Here is a 21,146-nt window from a genome sequence, read left to right on the forward strand (position 1 = left end):
CTCGTAAAAATCTAGTCCAACCTAACAACCGATGCGACACGTTCGCAAATTTGAAATAAGTCGCCACCATATCGAATAATGGACGCAAGATGTATGGTTTTAGGTTAGGCTATAGCTTACGAGCGAGCGCAGCGAGGGAGAGACGCGTAAAGGTGTGTAACAAACCAACGGTTTGGCACATACGGACATTGAAATATTCGCACCAGCCCGAGGAGCCGGAAGTCTCTATCCTATTGCCTACTGACAAATGTTTACAGTTTATCAATAGTTTCACATAAATAGTACTATTTGCACATACTACAGTGCAATGTGATGTCCGAAATGTCTGAGAAAATTAGGCAATAACACGAAACAAATGCAAGGCAATATAAGGTATATGTATAGCTTGGAAATTGTGATCGTTGCTCGCTCGCTCCGCTCGCTCGTAAAAATCTAGTCCAACCTAACAACCGATGCGACACGTTCGCAAATTTGAAATAAGTCGCCACCATATCGAATAATGGACGCAAGATGTATGGTTTTAGGTTAGGCTATAGCTTTCGAGCGAGCGCAGCGAGCGAGAGACGCGTAAAGGTGTGTCACTAACCAACGGTTTGGCACATACGGACATTGAAATATTCGCACCAGCCCGAGGAGCCGGAAGTCTTGATCGAATTGCATACTGACAAATTTTTACAGTTTATGAATAGTTTCACATAAATAGTACTATTTCCACATAGTAAAGTGCAATGTGATGTCAGAAATGGCTGACATAATTAGGTAATAACACGAAATATATGCAAGGCAATATAAGGTATATGTATAGCTTGGAAATTGTGATCGTTGCTCGCTCGCTCCGCTCGCTCGTAAAAATCTAGTCCAACCTAACAACCGATGCGACACGTTCGCAAATTTGAAATAAGTCGCCACCATATCGAATAATGAACGCAAGATGGATTGGTTTTAGGTAGGGCAATAGTTTTCGAGCGAGCGCAGCGAGCGAGGGACGCGTTAAGGTGTGTCACAAACCAACGGTTTGGCACATACGGACATTGAATTATTCGCACCAGCCCGAGGAGCCGGAAGTCTTTATCCTATTGCCTACTGACAAATGTTTACAGTTTATGAATAGTTTCACATAAATAGTACTATTTCCACATAGTAAAGTGCAATGTGATGTCAGAAATGGCTGAGAAAATTAGGTAATAACACGAAACAAATGCAAGGCAATATAAGGTATATGTATAGCTTGGAAATTGTGATCGTTGCTCGCTCGCTCCGCTCGCTCGTAAAAATCTAGTCCAACCTCACAACCGATCCGACACGTTCGCAAATTTGATATATGTCGCCACCATATCGAATAATGGACGCAAGATGTATGGTTTTAGGTTAGGCTATAGCTTTCGAGCGAGCGCAGCGAGCGAGAGACGCGTAAAGGTGTGTCACAAACTAACGGTTTGGCACATACGGACATTGAAATATTCGCACCAGCCCGAGGAGCCGGATGTCTTTATCGAATTGCCTACTGACAAATGTTCACAGTTTATGAATAGTTTTCACATAAATAGTACTATTTCTACATAGTAAAGTGCATTGTGATGTCAGAAATGGCTGACAAAATTAGGTAATAACACGAAATATATGCAAGGCAATATAAGGTATATGTATAGCTTGGAAATTGTGATCGTTGCTCGCTCGCTCCGCTCGCTCGTAAAAATCTAGTCCAACCTAACAACCGATGCGACACGTTCGCAAATTTGAAATAAGTCGCCACCATATCGAATAATGAACGCAAGATGTATGGTTTTAGGTTAGGCTATAGCTTTCGAGCGAGCGCAGCGAGCGAGAGACGCGTAAAGGTGTGTCACAAACTAACGGTTTGGCACATACGGACATTGAAATATTCGCACCAGCCCGAGGAGCCGGATGTCTTTATCGAATTGCCTACTGACAAATGTTCACAGTTTATGAATAGTTTCACATAAATAGTACTATTTCCACATAGTAAGGTACAATCTGATGACAGAAATGGCTGACAAAATTTGGTAATAACACGAAATATATGCAAGGCAATATAAGGTATATGTATAGCTTGGAAATTGTGATCGTTGCTCGCTCGCTCCGCTCGCTCGTAAAAATCTAGTCCAACCTTACAACCGATACGACAGGTTCGCAAATTTGAAATAAGTCGCCACCATATCGAATAATGAACACAAGATGGATTGGTTTTAGGTTGGGCAATAGTTTTCGAGCGAGCTCAGCGAGCGAGGGACGCGTAAAGGTGAGTCACAAACCAACGGTTTGGCACATACGGACAATGAAACATTCGCACCAGCCCGAGGAGCCGGAAGTCTTTATCGAATTGCCTACTGACAAGTGTATACAGTTTATGAATAGCTTCACATAAATAGTACTATTTCTACATACTACAGTGCAATGTGATGTCCGAAATGTCTGAGAAAATTAAGCAATAACACGAAACAAATGCAAGGCAATATAAGGTATATGTATAGCTTGGAAATTGTGATCGTTGCTCGCTCGCTCCGCTCGCTCGTAAAAATCTAGTCCAACCTAACAACCGATGCGACACGTTCGCAAATTTGAAATAAGTCGCCACCATATCGAATAATGGACGCAAGATGTATGGTTTTAGGTTAGGCTATAGCTTACGAGCGAGCGCAGCGAGCGAGAGACGCGTAAAGGTGTGTAACAAACCAACGGTTTGGCACATACGGACATTGAAATATTCGCACCAGCCCGAGGAGCCGGAAGTCTCTATCCTATTTCCTACTGACAAATGTTTACAGTTTATCAATAGTTTCACATAAATAGTACTATTTGCACATACTACAGTGCAATGTGATGTCCGAAATGTCTGAGAAAATTAGGCAATAACACGAAACAAATGCAAGGCAATATAAGGTATATGTATAGCTTGGAAATTGTGATCGTTGCTCGCTCGCTCCGCTCGCTCGTAAAAATCTAGTCCAACCTAACAACCGATGCGACACGTTCGCAAATTTGAAATAAGTCGCCACCATATCGAATAATGAACGCAAGATGGATTGGTTTTAGGTAGGGCAATAGTTTTCGAGCGAGCGCAGCGAGCAAGGGACGCGTAAAGGTGTGTCACAAACCAACGGTTTGGCACATACGGACATTGAAATATTCGCACCAGCCCGAGGAGCCGGAAGTCTTAATCGAATTGCCTACTGACAAATGTTTACAGTTTATGAATAGTTTCACATAAATGGTACTATTTGCACATAGTAAAGTGCAATGTGTTGTCAGAAATGCCTGAGAAAATTAGGTAATAACACGAAACAAATGCAAGGCAATATAAGGTATATGTATAGCTTGGAAATTGTGATCGTTGCTCGCTCGCTCCGCTCGCTCGTAAAAATCTAGTCCAACCTCACAACCGATCCGACACGTTCGCAAATTCTATATATGTCGCCACCATATCGAATAATGGACGCAAGATGTATGGTTTTAGGTTAGGCTATAGCTTTCGAGCGAGCGCAGCGAGCGAGAGACGCGTAAAGGTGTGTCACTAACCAACGGTTTGGCACATACGGACATTGAAATATTCGCACCAGCCCGAGGAGCCGGAAGTCTTGATCGAATTGCATACTGACAAATTTTTACAGTTTATGAATAGTTTCACATAAATAGTACTATTTCCACATAGTAAAGTGCAATGTGATGTCAGAAATGGCTGACATAATTAGGTAATAACACGAAATATATGCAAGGCAATATAAGGTATATGTACAGCTTGGAAATTGTGATCGTTGCTCGCTCGCTCCGCTCGCTCGTAAAAATCTAGTCCAACCTAACAACCGATGCGACACGTTCGCAAATTTGAAATAAGTCGCCACCATATCGAATAATGAACGCAAGATGGATTGGTTTTAGGTAGGGCAATAGTTTTCGAGCGAGCGCAGCGAGCGAGGGACGCGTTAAGGTGTGTCACAAACCAACGGTTTGGCACATACGGACATTGAATTATTCGCACCAGCCCGAGGAGCCGGAAGTCTTTATCCTATTGCATACTGACAAATGTTTACAGTTTATGAATAGTTTCACATAAATAGTACTATTTCCACATAGTAAAGTGCAATGTGATGTCAGAAATGGCTGAGAAAATTAGGTAATAACACGAAACAAATGCAAGGCAATATAAGGTATATGTATAGCTTGGAAATTGTGATCGTTGCTCGCTCGCTCCGCTCGCTCGTAAAAATCTAGTCCAACCTCACAACCGATCCGACACGTTCGCAAATTCGATATATGTCGCCACCATATCGAATAATGGACGCAAGATGTATGGTTTTAGGTTAGGCTATAGCTTTCGAGCGAGCGCAGCGAGCGAGAGACGCGTAAAGGTGTGTCACAAACCAACGGTTTGGCACATACGGACATTGAAATATTCGCACCAGCCCGAGGAGCCGGAAGTCTTGATCGAATTGCCTACTGACAAATTTTTACAGTTTATGAATAGTTTCACATAAATAGTACTATTTCTACATAGTAAAGTGCATTGTGATGTCAGAAATGGCTGACAAAATTAGGTAATAACACGAAATATATGCAAGGCAATATAAGGTATATGTATAGCTTGGAAATTGTGATCGTTGCTCGCTCGCTCCACTCGCTCGTAAAAATCTAGTCCAACCTAACAACCGATGCGACACGTTCGCAAATTTGAAATAAGTCGCCACCATATCGAATAATGAACGCAAGATGTATGGTTTTAGGTTAGGCTATAGCTTTCGAGCGAGCGCAGCGAGCGAGAGACGCGTAAAGGTGTGTCACTAACCAACGGTTTGGCACATACGGACATTGAAATATTCGCACCAGCCCGAGGAGCCGGAAGTCTTGATCGAATTGCATACTGACAAATTTTTACAGTTTATGAATAGTTTCACATAAATAGTACTATTTCCACATAGTAAAGTGCAATGTGATGTCAGAAATGGCTGACATAATTAGGTAATAACACGAAATATATGCAAGGCAATATAAGGTATATGTACAGCTTGGAAATTGTGATCGTTGCTCGCTCGCTCCGCTCGCTCGTAAAAATCTAGTCCAACCTAACAACCGATGCGACACGTTCGCAAATTTGAAATAAGTCGCCACCATATCGAATAATGAACGCAAGATGGATTGGTTTTAGGTAGGGCAATAGTTTTCGAGCGAGCGCAGCGAGCGAGGGACGCGTTAAGGTGTGTCACAAACCAACGGTTTGGCACATACGGACATTGAATTATTCGCACCAGCCCGAGGAGCCGGAAGTCTTTATCCTATTGCCTACTGACAAATGTTTACAGTTTATGAATAGTTTCACATAAATAGTACTATTTCCACATAGTAAAGTGCAATGTGATGTCAGAAATGGCTGAGAAAATTAGGTAATAACACGAAACAAATGCAAGGCAATATAAGGTATATGTATAGCTTGGAAATTGTGATCGTTGCTCGCTCGCTCCGCTCGCTCGTAAAAATCTAGTCCAACCTCACAACCGATCCGACACGTTCGCAAATTCGATATATGTCGCCACCATATCGAATAATAGACGCAAGATGTATGGTTTTAGGTTAGGCTATAGCTTTCGAGCGAGCGCAGCGAGCGAGAGACGCGTAAAGGTGTGTCACAAACCAACGGTTTGGCACATACGGACATTGAAATATTCGCACCAGCCCGAGGAGCCGGAAGTCTTGATCGAATTGCCTACTGACAAATTTTTACAGTTTATGAATAGTTTCACATAAATAGTACTATTTCTACATAGTAAAGTGCATTGTGATGTCAGAAATGGCTGACAAAATTAGGTAATAACACGAAATATATGCAAGGCAATATAAGGTATATGTATAGCTTGGAAATTGTGATCGTTGCTCGCTCGCTCCACTCGCTCGTAAAAATCTAGTCCAACCTAACAACCGATGCGACACGTTCGCAAATTTGAAATAAGTCGCCACCATATCGAATAATGAACGCAAGATGTATGGTTTTAGGTTAGGCTATAGCTTTCGAGCGAGCGCAGCGAGCGAGAGACGCGTAAAGGTGTGTCACAAACTAACGGTTTGGCACATACGGACATTGAAATATTCGCACCAGCCCGAGGAGCCGGATGTCTTTATCGAATTGCCTACTGACAAATGTTCACAGTTTATGAATAGTTTCACATAAATAGTACTATTTCCACATAGTAAAGTACAATCTGATGACAGAAATGGCTGACAAAATTAGGTAATAACACGAAATATATGCAAGGCAATATAAGGTATATGTATAGCTTGGAAATTGTGATCGTTGCTCGCTCGCTCCGCTCGTTCGTAAAAATCTAGTCCAACCTAACAACCGATGCGACACGTTCGCAAATTTGAAATAAGTCGCCACCATATCGAATAATGAACGCAAGATGGATTGGTTTTAGGTAGGGCAATAGTTTTCGAGCGAGCGCAGCGAGCGAGGGACGCGTTAAGGTGTGTCACAAACCAACGGTTTGGCACATACGGTCATTGAATTATTCGCACCAGCCCGAGGAGCCGGAAGTCTTTATCCTATTGCCTACTGACAAATGTTTACAGTTTATGAATAGTTTCACATAAATAGTACTATTTCCACATAGTAAAGTGCAATGTGATGTCAGAAATGGCTGAGAAAATTAGGTAATAACACGAAACAAATGCAAGGCAATATAAGGTATATGTATAGCTTGGAAATTGTGATCGTTGCTCGCTCGCTCCGCTCGCTCGTAAAAATCTAGTCCAACCTCACAACCGATCCGACACGTTCGCAAATTCGATATATGTCGCCACCATATCGAATAATGGACGCAAGATGTATGGTTTTAGGTTAGGCTATAGCTTTCGAGCGAGCGCAGCGAGCGAGAGACGCGTAAAGGTGTGTCACAAACCAACGGTTTGGCACATACGGACATTGAAATATTCGCACCAGCCCGAGGAGCCGGAAGTCTTGATCGAATTGCCTACTGACAAATTTTTACAGTTTATGAATAGTTTCACATAAATAGTACTATTTCTACATAGTAAAGTGCATTGTGATGTCAGAAATGGCTGACAAAATTAGGTAATAACACGAAATATATGCAAGGCAATATAAGGTATATGTATAGCTTGGAAATTGTGATCGTTGCTCGCTCGCTCCGCTCGCTCGTAAAAATCTAGTCCAACCTTACAACCGATACGACACGTTCGCAAATTTGAAATAAGTCGCCACCATATCGAATAATGAACACAAGATGGATTGGTTTTAGGTTGGGCAATAGTTTTCGAGCGAGCTCAGCGAGCGAGGGACGCGTAAAGGTGAGTCACAAACCAACGGTTTGGCACATACGGACAATGAAACATTCGCACCAGCCCGAGGAGCCGGAAGTCTTTATCGAATTGCCTACTGACAAGTGTATACAGTTTATGAATAGCTTCACATAAATAGTACTATTTCTACATACTACAGTGCAATGTGATGTCCGAAATGTCTGAGAAAATTAGGCAATAACACGAAACAAATGCAAGGCAATATAAGGTATATGTATAGCTTGGAAATTGTGATCGTTGCTCGCTCGCTCCGCTCGCTCGTAAAAATCTAGTCCAACCTAACAACCGATGCGACACGTTCGCAAATTTGAAATAAGTCGCCACCATATCGAATAATGGACGCAAGATGTATGGTTTTAGGTTAGGCTATAGCTTTCGAGCGAGCGCAGCGTGCGAGAGACGCGTAAAGGTGTGTCACTAACCAACGGTTTGGCACATACGGACATTGAAATATTCGCACCAGCCCGAGGAGCCGGAAGTCTTGATCGAATTGCATACTGACAAATTTTTACAGTTTATGAATAGTTTCACATAAATAGTACTATTTCCACATAGTAAAGTGCAATGTGATGTCAGAAATGGCTGACATAATTAGGTAATAACACGAAATATATGCAAGGCAATATAAGGTATATGTATAGCTTGGAAATTGTGATCGTTGCTCGCTCGCTCCGCTCGCTCGTAAAAATCTAGTCCAACCTAACAACCGATGCGACACGTTCGCAAATTTGAAATAAGTCGCCACCATATCGAATAATGAACGCAAGATGGATTGGTTTTAGGTAGGGCAATAGTTTTCGAGCGAGCGCAGCGAGCGAGGGACGCGTTAAGGTGTGTCACAAACCAACGGTTTGGCACATACGGACATTGAATTATTCGCACCAGCCCGAGGAGCCGGAAGTCTTTATCCTATTGCCGACTGACAAATGTTTACAGTTTATGAATAGTTTCACATAAATAGTACTATTTCCACATAGTAAAGTGCAATGTGATGTCAGAAATGGCTGAGAAAATTAGGTAATAACACGAAACAAATGCAAGGCAATATAAGGTATATGTATAGCTTGGAAATTGTGATCGTTGCTCGCTCGCTCCGCTCGCTCGTAAAAATCTAGTCCAACCTCACAACCGATCCGACACGTTCGCAAATTTGATATATGTCGCCACCATATCGAATAATGGACGCAAGATGTATGGTTTTAGGTTAGGCTATAGCTTTCGAGCGAGCGCAGCGAGCGAGAGACGCGTAAAGGTGTGTCACAAACCAACGGTTTGGCACATACGGACATTGAAATATTCGCACCAGCCCGAGGAGCCGGAAGTCTTGATCGAATTGCCTACTGACAAATTTTTACAGTTTATGAATAGTTTCACATAAATAGTACTATTTCTACATAGTAAAGTGCATTGTGATGTCAGAAATGTCTGAGAAAATTAGGCAATAACACGAAACAAATGCAAGGCAATATAAGGTATATGTATAGCTTGGAAATTGTGATCGTTGCTCGCTCGCTCCGCTCGCTCGTAAAAATCTAGTCCAACCTAACAACCGATGCGACACGTTCGCAAATTTGAAATAAGTCGCCACCATATCGAATAATGGACGCAAGATGTATGGTTTTAGGTTAGGCTATAGCTTACGAGCGAGCGCAGCGAGGGAGAGACGCGTAAAGGTGTGTAACAAACCAACGGTTTGGCACATACGGACATTGAAATATTCGCACCAGCCCGAGGAGCCGGAAGTCTCTATCCTATTGCCTACTGACAAATGTTTACAGTTTATCAATAGTTTCACATAAATAGTACTATTTGCACATACTACAGTGCAATGTGATGTCCGAAATGTCTGAGAAAATTAGGCAATAACACGAAACAAATGCAAGGCAATATAAGGTATATGTATAGCTTGGAAATTGTGATCGTTGCTCGCTCGCTCCGCTCGCTCGTAAAAATCTAGTCCAACCTAACAACCGATGCGACACGTTCGCAAATTTGAAATAAGTCGCCACCATATCGAATAATGGACGCAAGATGTATGGTTTTAGGTTAGGCTATAGCTTTCGAGCGAGCGCAGCGAGCGAGAGACGCGTAAAGGTGTGTCACTAACCAACGGTTTGGCACATACGGACATTGAAATATTCGCACCAGCCCGAGGAGCCGGAAGTCTTGATCGAATTGCATACTGACAAATTTTTACAGTTTATGAATAGTTTCACATAAATAGTACTATTTCCACATAGTAAAGTGCAATGTGATGTAAGAAATGGCTGACATAATTAGGTAATAACACGAAATATATGCAAGGCAATATAAGGTATATGTATAGCTTGGAAATTGTGATCGTTGCTCGCTCGCTCCGCTCGCTCGTAAAAATCTAGTCCAACCTAACAACCGATGCGACACGTTCGCAAATTTGAAATAAGTCGCCACCATATCGAATAATGAACGCAAGATGGATTGGTTTTAGGTAGGGCAATAGTTTTCGAGCGAGCGCAGCGAGCGAGGGACGCGTTAAGGTGTGTCACAAACCAACGGTTTGGCACATACGGACATTGAATTATTCGCACCAGCCCGAGGAGCCGGAAGTCTTTATCCTATTGCCTACTGACAAATGTTTACAGTTTATGAATAGTTTCACATAAATAGTACTATTTCCACATAGTAAAGTGCAATGTGATGTCAGAAATGGCTGAGAAAATTAGGTAATAACACGAAACAAATGCAAGGCAATATAAGGTATATGTATAGCTTGGAAATTGTGATCGTTGCTCGCTCGCTCCGCTCGCTCGTAAAAATCTAGTCCAACCTCACAACCGATCCGACACGTTCGCAAATTTGATATATGTCGCCACCATATCGAATAATGGACGCAAGATGTATGGTTTTAGGTTAGGCTATAGCTTTCGAGCGAGCGCAGCGAGCGAGAGACGCGTAAAGGTGTGTCACAAACTAACGGTTTGGCACATACGGACATTGAAATATTCGCACCAGCCCGAGGAGCCGGATGTCTTTATCGAATTGCCTACTGACAAATGTTCACAGTTTATGAATAGTTTCACATAAATAGTACTATTTCTACATAGTAAAGTGCATTGTGATGTCAGAAATGGCTGACAAAATTAGGTAATAACACGAAATATATGCAAGGCAATATAAGGTATATGTATAGCTTGGAAATTGTGATCGTTGCTCGCTCGCTCCGCTCGCTCGTAAAAATCTAGTCCAACCTAACAACCGATGCGACACGTTCGCAAATTTGAAATAAGTCGCCACCATATCGAATAATGAACGCAAGATGTATGGTTTTAGGTTAGGCTATAGCTTTCGAGCGAGCGCAGCGAGCGAGAGACGCGTAAAGGTGTGTCACAAACTAACGGTTTGGCACATACGGACATTGAAATATTCGCACCAGCCCGAGGAGCCGGATGTCTTTATCGAATTGCCTACTGACAAATGTTCACAGTTTATGAATAGTTTCACATAAATAGTACTATTTCCACATAGTAAGGTACAATCTGATGACAGAAATGGCTGACAAAATTTGGTAATAACACGAAATATATGCAAGGCAATATAAGGTATATGTATAGCTTGGAAATTGTGATCGTTGCTCGCTCGCTCCGCTCGCTCGTAAAAATCTAGTCCAACCTTACAACCGATACGACACGTTCGCAAATTTGAAATAAGTCGCCACCATATCGAATAATGAACACAAGATGGATTGGTTTTAGGTTGGGCAATAGTTTTCGAGCGAGCTCAGCGAGCGAGGGACGCGTAAAGGTGAGTCACAAACCAACGGTTTGGCACATACGGACAATGAAACATTCGCACCAGCCCGAGGAGCCGGAAGTCTTTATCGAATTGCCTACTGACAAGTGTATACAGTTTATGAATAGCTTCACATAAATAGTACTATTTCTACATACTACAGTGCAATGTGATGTCCGAAATGTCTGAGAAAATTAAGCAATAACACGAAACAAATGCAAGGCAATATAAGGTATATGTATAGCTTGGAAATTGTGATCGTTGCTCGCTCGCTCCGCTCGCTCGTAAAAATCTAGTCCAACCTAACAACCGATGCGACACGTTCGCAAATTTGAAATAAGTCGCCACCATATCGAATAATGGACGCAAGATGTATGGTTTTAGGTTAGGCTATAGCTTACGAGCGAGCGCAGCGAGCGAGAGACGCGTAAAGGTGTGTAACAAACCAACGGTTTGGCACATACGGACATTGAAATATTCGCACCAGCCCGAGGAGCCGGAAGTCTCTATCCTATTTCCTACTGACAAATGTTTACAGTTTATCAATAGTTTCACATAAATAGTACTATTTGCACATACTACAGTGCAATGTGATGTCCGAAATGTCTGAGAAAATTAGGCAATAACACGAAACAAATGCAAGGCAATATAAGGTATATGTATAGCTTGGAAATTGTGATCGTTGCTCGCTCGCTCCGCTCGCTCGTAAAAATCTAGTCCAACCTAACAACCGATGCGACACGTTCGCAAATTTGAAATAAGTCGCCACCATATCGAATAATGAACGCAAGATGGATTGGTTTTAGGTAGGGCAATAGTTTTCGAGCGAGCGCAGCGAGCAAGGGACGCGTAAAGGTGTGTCACAAACCAACGGTTTGGCACATACGGACATTGAAATATTCGCACCAGCCCGAGGAGCCGGAAGTCTTAATCGAATTGCCTACTGACAAATGTTTACAGTTTATGAATAGTTTCACATAAATGGTACTATTTGCACATAGTAAAGTGCAATGTGTTGTCAGAAATGCCTGAGAAAATTAGGTAATAACACGAAACAAATGCAAGGCAATATAAGGTATATGTATAGCTTGGAAATTGTGATCGTTGCTCGCTCGCTCCGCTCGCTCGTAAAAATCTAGTCCAACCTCACAACCGATCCGACACGTTCGCAAATTCTATATATGTCGCCACCATATCGAATAATGGACGCAAGATGTATGGTTTTAGGTTAGGCTATAGCTTTCGAGCGAGCGCAGCGAGCGAGAGACGCGTAAAGGTGTGTCACTAACCAACGGTTTGGCACATACGGACATTGAAATATTCGCACCAGCCCGAGGAGCCGGAAGTCTTGATCGAATTGCATACTGACAAATTTTTACAGTTTATGAATAGTTTCACATAAATAGTACTATTTCCACATAGTAAAGTGCAATGTGATGTCAGAAATGGCTGACATAATTAGGTAATAACACGAAATATATGCAAGGCAATATAAGGTATATGTACAGCTTGGAAATTGTGATCGTTGCTCGCTCGCTCCGCTCGCTCGTAAAAATCTAGTCCAACCTAACAACCGATGCGACACGTTCGCAAATTTGAAATAAGTCGCCACCATATCGAATAATGAACGCAAGATGGATTGGTTTTAGGTAGGGCAATAGTTTTCGAGCGAGCGCAGCGAGCGAGGGACGCGTTAAGGTGTGTCACAAACCAACGGTTTGGCACATACGGACATTGAATTATTCGCACCAGCCCGAGGAGCCGGAAGTCTTTATCCTATTGCCTACTGACAAATGTTTACAGTTTATGAATAGTTTCACATAAATAGTACTATTTCCACATAGTAAAGTGCAATGTGATGTCAGAAATGGCTGAGAAAATTAGGTAATAACACGAAACAAATGCAAGGCAATATAAGGTATATGTATAGCTTGGAAATTGTGATCGTTGCTCGCTCGCTCCGCTCGCTCGTAAAAATCTAGTCCAACCTCACAACCGATCCGACACGTTCGCAAATTCGATATATGTCGCCACCATATCGAATAATGGACGCAAGATGTATGGTTTTAGGTTAGGCTATAGCTTTCGAGCGAGCGCAGCGAGCGAGAGACGCGTAAAGGTGTGTCACAAACCAACGGTTTGGCACATACGGACATTGAAATATTCGCACCAGCCCGAGGAGCCGGAAGTCTTGATCGAATTGCCTACTGACAAATTTTTACAGTTTATGAATAGTTTCACATAAATAGTACTATTTCTACATAGTAAAGTGCATTGTGATGTCAGAAATGGCTGACAAAATTAGGTAATAACACGAAATATATGCAAGGCAATATAAGGTATATGTATAGCTTGGAAATTGTGATCGTTGCTCGCTCGCTCCACTCGCTCGTAAAAATCTAGTCCAACCTAACAACCGATGCGACACGTTCGCAAATTTGAAATAAGTCGCCACCATATCGAATAATGAACGCAAGATGTATGGTTTTAGGTTAGGCTATAGCTTTCGAGCGAGCGCAGCGAGCGAGAGACGCGTAAAGGTGTGTCACAAACTAACGGTTTGGCACATACGGACATTGAAATATTCGCACCAGCCCGAGGAGCCGGATGTCTTTATCGAATTGCCTACTGACAAATGTTCACAGTTTATGAATAGTTTCACATAAATAGTACTATTTCCACATAGTAAAGTACAATCTGATGACAGAAATGGCTGACAAAATTAGGTAATAACACGAAATATATGCAAGGCAATATAAGGTATATGTATAGCTTGGAAATTGTGATCGTTGCTCGCTCGCTCCGCTCGCTCGTAAAAATCTAGTCCAACCTTACAACCGATACGACACGTTCGCAAATTTGAAATAAGTCGCCACCATATCGAATAATGAACACAAGATGGATTGGTTTTAGGTTGGGCAATAGTTTTCGAGCGAGCTCAGCGAGCGAGGGACGCGTAAAGGTGAGTCACAAACCAACGGTTTGGCACATGCGGACAATGAAACATTCGCACCAGCCCGAGGAGCCGGAAGTCTTTATCGAATTGCCTACTGACAAGTGTATACAGTTTATGAATAGCTTCACATAAATAGTACTATTTCTACATACTACAGTGCAATGTGATGTCCGAAATGTCTGAGAAAATTAGGCAATAACACGAAACAAATGCAAGGCAATATAAGGTATATGTATAGCTTGGAAATTGTGATCGTTGCTCGCTCGCTCCGCTCGCTCGTAAAAATCTAGTCCAACCTAACAACCGATGCGACACGTTCGCAAATTTGAAATAAGTCGCCACCATATCGAATAATGGACGCAAGATGTATGGTTTTAGGTTAGGCTATAGCTTACGAGCGAGCGCAGCGAGCGAGAGACGCGTAAAGGTGTGTAACAAACCAACGGTTTGGCACATACGGACATTGAAATATTCGCACCAGCCCGAGGAGCCGGAAGTCTCTATCCTATTGCCTACTGACAAATGTTTACAGTTTATCAATAGTTTCACATAAATAGTACTATTTGCACATACTACAGTGCAATGTGATGTCCGAAATGTCTGAGAAAATTAGGCAATAACACGAAACAAATGCAAGGCAATATAAGGTATATGTATAGCTTGGAAATTGTGATCGTTGCTCGCTCGCTCCGCTCGCTCGTAAAAATCTAGTCCAACCTAACAACCGATGCGACACGTTCGCAAATTTGAAATAAGTCGCCACCATATCGAATAATGAACGCAAGATGGATTGGTTTTAGGTAGGGCAATAGTTTTCGAGCGAGCGCAGCGAGCAAGGGACGCGTAAAGGTGTGTCACAAACCAACGGTTTGGCACATACGGACATTGAAATATTCGCACCAGCCCGAGGAGCCGGAAGTCTTAATCGAATTGCCTACTGACAAATGTTTACAGTTTATGAATAGTTTCACATAAATGGTACTATTTGCACATAGTAAAGTGCAATGTGTTGTCAGAAATGCCTGAGAAAATTAGGTAATAACACGAAACAAATGCAAGGCAATATAAGGTATATGTATAGCTTGGAAATTGTGATCGTTGCTCGCTCGCTCCGCTCGCTCGTAAAAATCTAGTCCAACCTCACAACCGATCCGACACGTTCGCAAATTCTATATATTTCGCCACCATATCGAATAATGGACGCAAGATGTATGGTTTTAGGTTAGGCTATAGCTTTCGAGCGAGCGCAGCGAGCGAGAGACGCGTAAAGGTGTGTCACTAACCAACGGTTTGGCACATACGGACATTGAAATATTCGCACCAGCCCGAGGAGCCGGAAGTCTTGATCGAATTGCATACTGACAAATTTTTACAGTTTATGAATAGTTTCACATAAATAGTACTATTTCCACATAGTAAAGTGCAATGTGATGTCAGAAATGGCTGACATAATTAGGTAATAACACGAAATATATGCAAGGCAATATAAGGTATATGTATAGCTTGGAAATTGTGATCGTTGCTCGCTCGCTCCGCTCGCTCGTAAAAATCTAGTCCAACCTAACAATCGATGCGACACGTTCGCAAATTTGAAATAAGTCGCCACCATATCGAATAATGAACGCAAGATGGATTGGTTTTAGGTAGGGCAATAGTTTTCGAGCGAGCGCAGCGAGCGAGGGACGCGTTAAGGTGTGTCACAAACCAACGGTTTGGCACATACGGACATTGAATTATTCGCACCAGCCCGAGGAGCCGGAAGTCTTTATCCTATTGCCTACGGACAAATGTTTACAGTTTATGAATAGTTTCACATAAATAGTACTATTTCCACATAGTAAAGTGCAATGTGATGTCAGAAATGGCTGAGAAAATTAGGTAATAACACGAAACAAATGCAAGGCAATATAAGGTATATGTATAGCTTGGAAATTGTGATCGTTGCTCGCTCGCTCCGCTCGCTCGTAAAAATCTAGTCCAACCTCACAACCGATCCGACACGTTCGCAAATTCGATATATGTCGCCACCATATCGAATAATGGACGCAAGATGTATGGCTTTAGGTTAGGCTATAGCTTTCGAGCGAGCGCAGCGAGCGAAAGACGCGTAAAGGTGTGTCACAAACCAACGGTTTGGCACATACGGACATTGAAATATTCGCACCAGCCCGAGGAGCCGGAAGTCTTGATCGAATTGCATACTGACAAATTTTTACAGTTTATGAATAGTTTCACATAAATAGTACTATTTCCACATAGTAAAGTGCAATGTGATGTCAGAAATGGCTGAGAAAATTAGGTAATAACACGAAACAAATGCAAGGCAATATAAGGTATATGTATAGCTTGGAAATTGTGATCGTTGCTCGCTCGCTCCGCTCGCCCGTAAAAATCTAGTCCAACCTCACAACCGATCCGACACGTTCGCAAATTCGATATATGTCGCCACCATATCGAATAATGGACGCAAGATGTATGGTTTTAGGTTAGGCTATAGCTTTCGAGCGAGCGCAGCGAGCGAGAGACGCGTAAAGGTGTGTCACAAACCAACGGTTTGGCACATACGGACATTGAAATATTCGCACCAGCCCGAGGAGCCGGAAGTCTTGATCGAATTGCCTACTGACAAATGTTTACAGTTTATGAATAGTTTCACATAAATAGTACTATCTCCACATACTACAGTGCAATGTGATGTCCGAAATGTCTGAGAAAATTAGGTAATAACACGAAACAAATACAAGGCAATATAAGGTATATGTATAGCTTGGAAATTGTGATCGTTGCTCGCTCGCTCCGCTCGCTCGTAAAAATCTAGTCCAACCTAACAACCGATGCGACACGTTCGCAAATTCGATATATGTCGCCACCATATCGAATAATGAACGCAAGATGTATGGTTTTAGGTTAGGCCATAGCTTTCGAGCGAGCGCAGCGAGCTAGAGACGCGTAAAGGTGAGTCACAAACCAACGGTTTGGCACATACGGACATTGAAATATTCCCCCCATCCCGAGGAGCCGGAAGTCCTTATCCTATTGCCTACTGACAAATGTTTACAGTTTATGAATAGTTTCACATAAATAGTACTATCTCCACATACTACAGTGCAATGTGATGTCCGAAATGTCTGAGAAAATTAGGTAATAACACCAAACAAATACAAGGCAATATAAGGTATATGTATACCTTGGAAATAGTGATCGTTGCTCGCTCGCTCCGCTCGCTCGTAAAAATCTAGTCCAACATAACAACCGATGCGACACGTTCGCAAATTCGATATATGTCGCCACCATATCGAATAATGGACGCAAGATGTATGGTTTTAGGTTAGGCTATAGCTTTCGAGCGAGCGCAGCGAGCGAGAGACGCGTAAAGGTGTGTCACAAACCAACGGTTTGGCACATACGGACATTGAAATATTCGCACCAGCCCGAGGAGCCGGAAGTCTCTATCGAATTGCCTACTGACAAATGTTTACAGTTTATGAATAGCTTCACATAAATAGTACTATTTCTACATGCTACAGTGCAATGTGATGTCCGAAATGTCTGAGAACATTAGGTAATAACACGAAACAAATGCAGGGCAATATAAGGTATATGTATACCTTGGAAATTGTGATCGTTGCTCGCTCGCTCCGCTCGCTCGTCAAAATCTAGTCCAACATAACAACCGATGCGACACGTTCGCAAATTTGAAATAAGTCGCCACCATATCGAATAATGAACGCAAGATGGATTGGTTTTAGGTAGGGCAATAGTTTTCGAGCGAGCGCAGCGAACGAGGGACGCGTAAAGGTGTGTCACAAACCAACGGTTTGGCACATACGGACATTGAATTATTCGCACCAGCCCGAGGAGCCGGAAGTCTTTATCCTATTGCCTACTGACAAATGTTTACAGTTTATGAATAGTTTCACATAAATAGTACTATTTGCACACAGTAAATTGCAACGTGATGTCAGAAATGGCTGAGAAAATTAGGTAATAACACGAAACAAATGCAAGGCAATATAAGGTATATGTATAGCTTGGAAATTGTGATCGTTGCTCGCTCGCTCCGCTCGCTCGTAAAAATCTAGTCCAACCTCACGACCGATCCGACACGTTCGCAAATTCGATATATGTCGCCACCATATCGAATAATGGACGCAAGATGTATGGTTTTAGGTTAGGCTATAGCTTTCGAGCGAGCGCAGCGAGCGAGAGACGCGTAAAGGTGTGTCACAAACCAACGGTTTGGCACATACGGACATTGAAATATTCGCACCAGCCCGAGGAGCCGGAAGTCTTTATCCTATTGCCTACTGACAAATGTTTACAGTTTATGAATAGTTTCACATAAATAGTACTATTTCCACATAGTAAAGTGCAATGTGATGTCAGAAATGGCTGAGAAAATTAGGTAATAACACGAAACAAATGCAAGGCAATATAAGGTATATGTATAGCTTGGAAATTGTGATCGTTGCTCGCTCGCTCCGCTCGCTCGTAAAAATCTAGTCCAACCTCACAACCGATCCGACACGTCCGCATATTCGATATATGTCGCCACCATATCGAATAATGAACGCAAGATGTATGGTTTTAGGTAAGGCTATAGCTTTCGAGCGAGCGCAGCGAGCGAGAGACGCGTAAAGGTGTGTCACAAACCAACGGTTTGGCACATACGGACATTGAAATATTCGCACAAGCCCGAGGAGCCGGATGTCCTTATCCTATTGCCTACTGACAAATGTATACAGTTTATGAATAGTTTCACATAAATAGTACTATTTGCACATAGTAAAGTGCAATGTGATGTCAGAAATGGCAGAGAAAATTAGGTAATAACACGAAACAAATGCAAGGCAATATAAGGTATATGTATAGCTGGGAAATTCTGATCGTTGCTCGCTCGCTCCGCTCGCTCGTAAATATCTAGTCCAACCTCACAACCGATCCGACACGTTCGCAAATTCGATATATGTCGCCACCACATCGAATAATGGACGCAAGATGTATGGTTTTAGGTTAGGCTATAGCTTTCGAGCGAGCGCAGCGAGCGAGAGACGCGTAAAGGTGTGTCACAAACCAACGGTTTGGCACATACGGACATTGAAATATTCGCACCAGCCCGAGGAGCCGGAAGTCTTTATCGAATTGCCTACTGACAAATGTTTACAGTTTATGAATAGCTTCACATAAATAGTACTATTTCTACATACTACAGTGCAATGTGATGTCAGAAATGGCTGAGAAAATTAGGTAATAACACGAAACAAATGCAAGGCAATATAAGGTATATGTATAGCTTGGAAATTCTGATCGTTGCTCGCTCGCTCCGCTCGCTCGTAAAAATCTAGTCCAACCTCACAACCGATCCGACACGTTCGCAAATTCGATATATGTCGCCACCATATCGAATAATGGACGCAAGATGTATGGCTTTAGGTTGGGCAATACTTTTCGAGCGAGCGCAGCGAGCGAGGGACGCGTAAAGGTGTGTCACAAACCAACGGTTTGGCACATACGGACATTGAAATATTCGCACCAGCCCGAGGAGCCGGAAGTCTTTATCGAATTGCCTACTGACAAATGTTTACAGTTTATGAATAGTTTCACATTAATAGTACTATTTCCACATAGTAAAGTGCAATGTGATGTCAGAAATGGCTGAGAAAATTAGGTAATAACACGAAACAAATGCAAGGCAATATAAGGTATATGTATAGCTTGGAAATTCTGATCGTTGCTCGCTCGCTCCGCTCGCTCGTAAAAATCTAGTCCAACCTCACAACCGATCCGACACGTCCGCATATTCGATATATGTCGCCACCATATCGAATAATGAACGCAAGATGGATTGGTTTTAGGTTTGGAAATGGTTTTCGAGCGAGCGCAGCGAGCGAGGGACGCGTAAAGGTGTGTTACAAACCAACGGTTTGGCACATACGGACATTGAAATATTCGCACCAGCCCGAGGAGCCGGAAGTCTTTATCCTATTGCCTACTGTCAAATGTTTACAGTTTATGAATAGTTTCACATAAATAGTACTATTTGCACATAGTAAAGTGCAATGTGATGTCAGAAATGGCTGAGAAAATTAGGTAATAACACGAAACAAATGCAAGGCAATATAAGGTATATGTATAGCTTGGAAATTCTGATCATTGCTCGCTCGCTCCGCTCGCTCGTAAAAATCTAGTCCAACCTCGCAACCGATCCGACTCGTTCGCAAATTCGATATATGTCGCCACCATATCGAATAATGGACGCAAGATGTGTGGTTTTAGGTTAGGCTATAGTTTTCGAGCGAGCGCAGCGAGCGAGAGACGCGTAAAGGTGTGTCCCAAACCAACGGTTTGGCACATACGGACATTGAAATATTCGCACCAGACCGAGAAGCCGGAATTCTTTATCGAATTTCCTACTGACAAATGTTTACAGTTTATGAATAGTTTCACATAAATAGTACTATTTCCACATACTACAGTGCAATGTGATGTGCGAAATGTCTGAGAAAATTAGGTAATAACACGAAACAAATGCAAGGCAATATAAGGTATATGTATAGCTTGGAAATTGTGATCGTTGCTCGCTCGCTCGTAAAAATCTAGTCCAACCTAACAACCGATGCGACACGTTCGCAAATTCGATATATGTCGCCACCATATCGAATAATGGACGCAAGATGAATGGTTTTAGGTTAGGCTATAGCTTTCGAGCGAGCGCAGCGAGCGAGAGACGCGTAAAGGTGTGTCACAAACCAACGGTTTGGCACATACGGACATTGAAATATTCGCACCAGCCCGAGGAGCCGGAAGTCTCTATCGAATTGCCTACTGACAAATGTTTACAGTTTATGAATAGCTTCACATAAATAGTACTATTTCTACATACTACAGTGCAATGTGATGTCCGAAATGTCTGAGAACATTAGGTAATAACACGAAACAAATGCAGGGCAATATAAGGTATATGTATACCTTGGAAATTGTGATCGTTGCTCGCTCGCTCCGCTCGCTCGTAAAAATCTAGTCCAACCTCACGACCGATCCGACACGTTCGCAAATTCGATATATGTCGCCACCATATCGAATAATGGACACA

At 42.4% G+C, this 21,146-nt stretch overlaps 1 long non-coding RNA gene across 3 annotated transcripts in view; it reads left to right on the forward strand.

Annotated features, from left to right (window-relative positions):
• Positions 1 to 21,146, forward strand: part of LOC126926768 (uncharacterized) — a 187,323-nt gene that overhangs the window by 147,494 nt on the left and 18,683 nt on the right. For all 3 annotated transcript variants that reach the window (XR_007714851.1, XR_007714852.1, XR_007714853.1), the window contains exon 2: positions 20,330 to 20,378. This is a non-coding gene — a long non-coding RNA (uncharacterized LOC126926768). The remainder of the gene's footprint in view (positions 1 to 20,329; positions 20,379 to 21,146) is intronic.

The sequence above is a fragment of the Bombus affinis genome, unplaced genomic scaffold (assembly GCF_024516045.1).
Source record: "Bombus affinis isolate iyBomAffi1 unplaced genomic scaffold, iyBomAffi1.2 ctg00000058.1, whole genome shotgun sequence".
Taxonomy (NCBI): Eukaryota; Metazoa; Arthropoda; class Insecta; order Hymenoptera; family Apidae; genus Bombus; species Bombus affinis.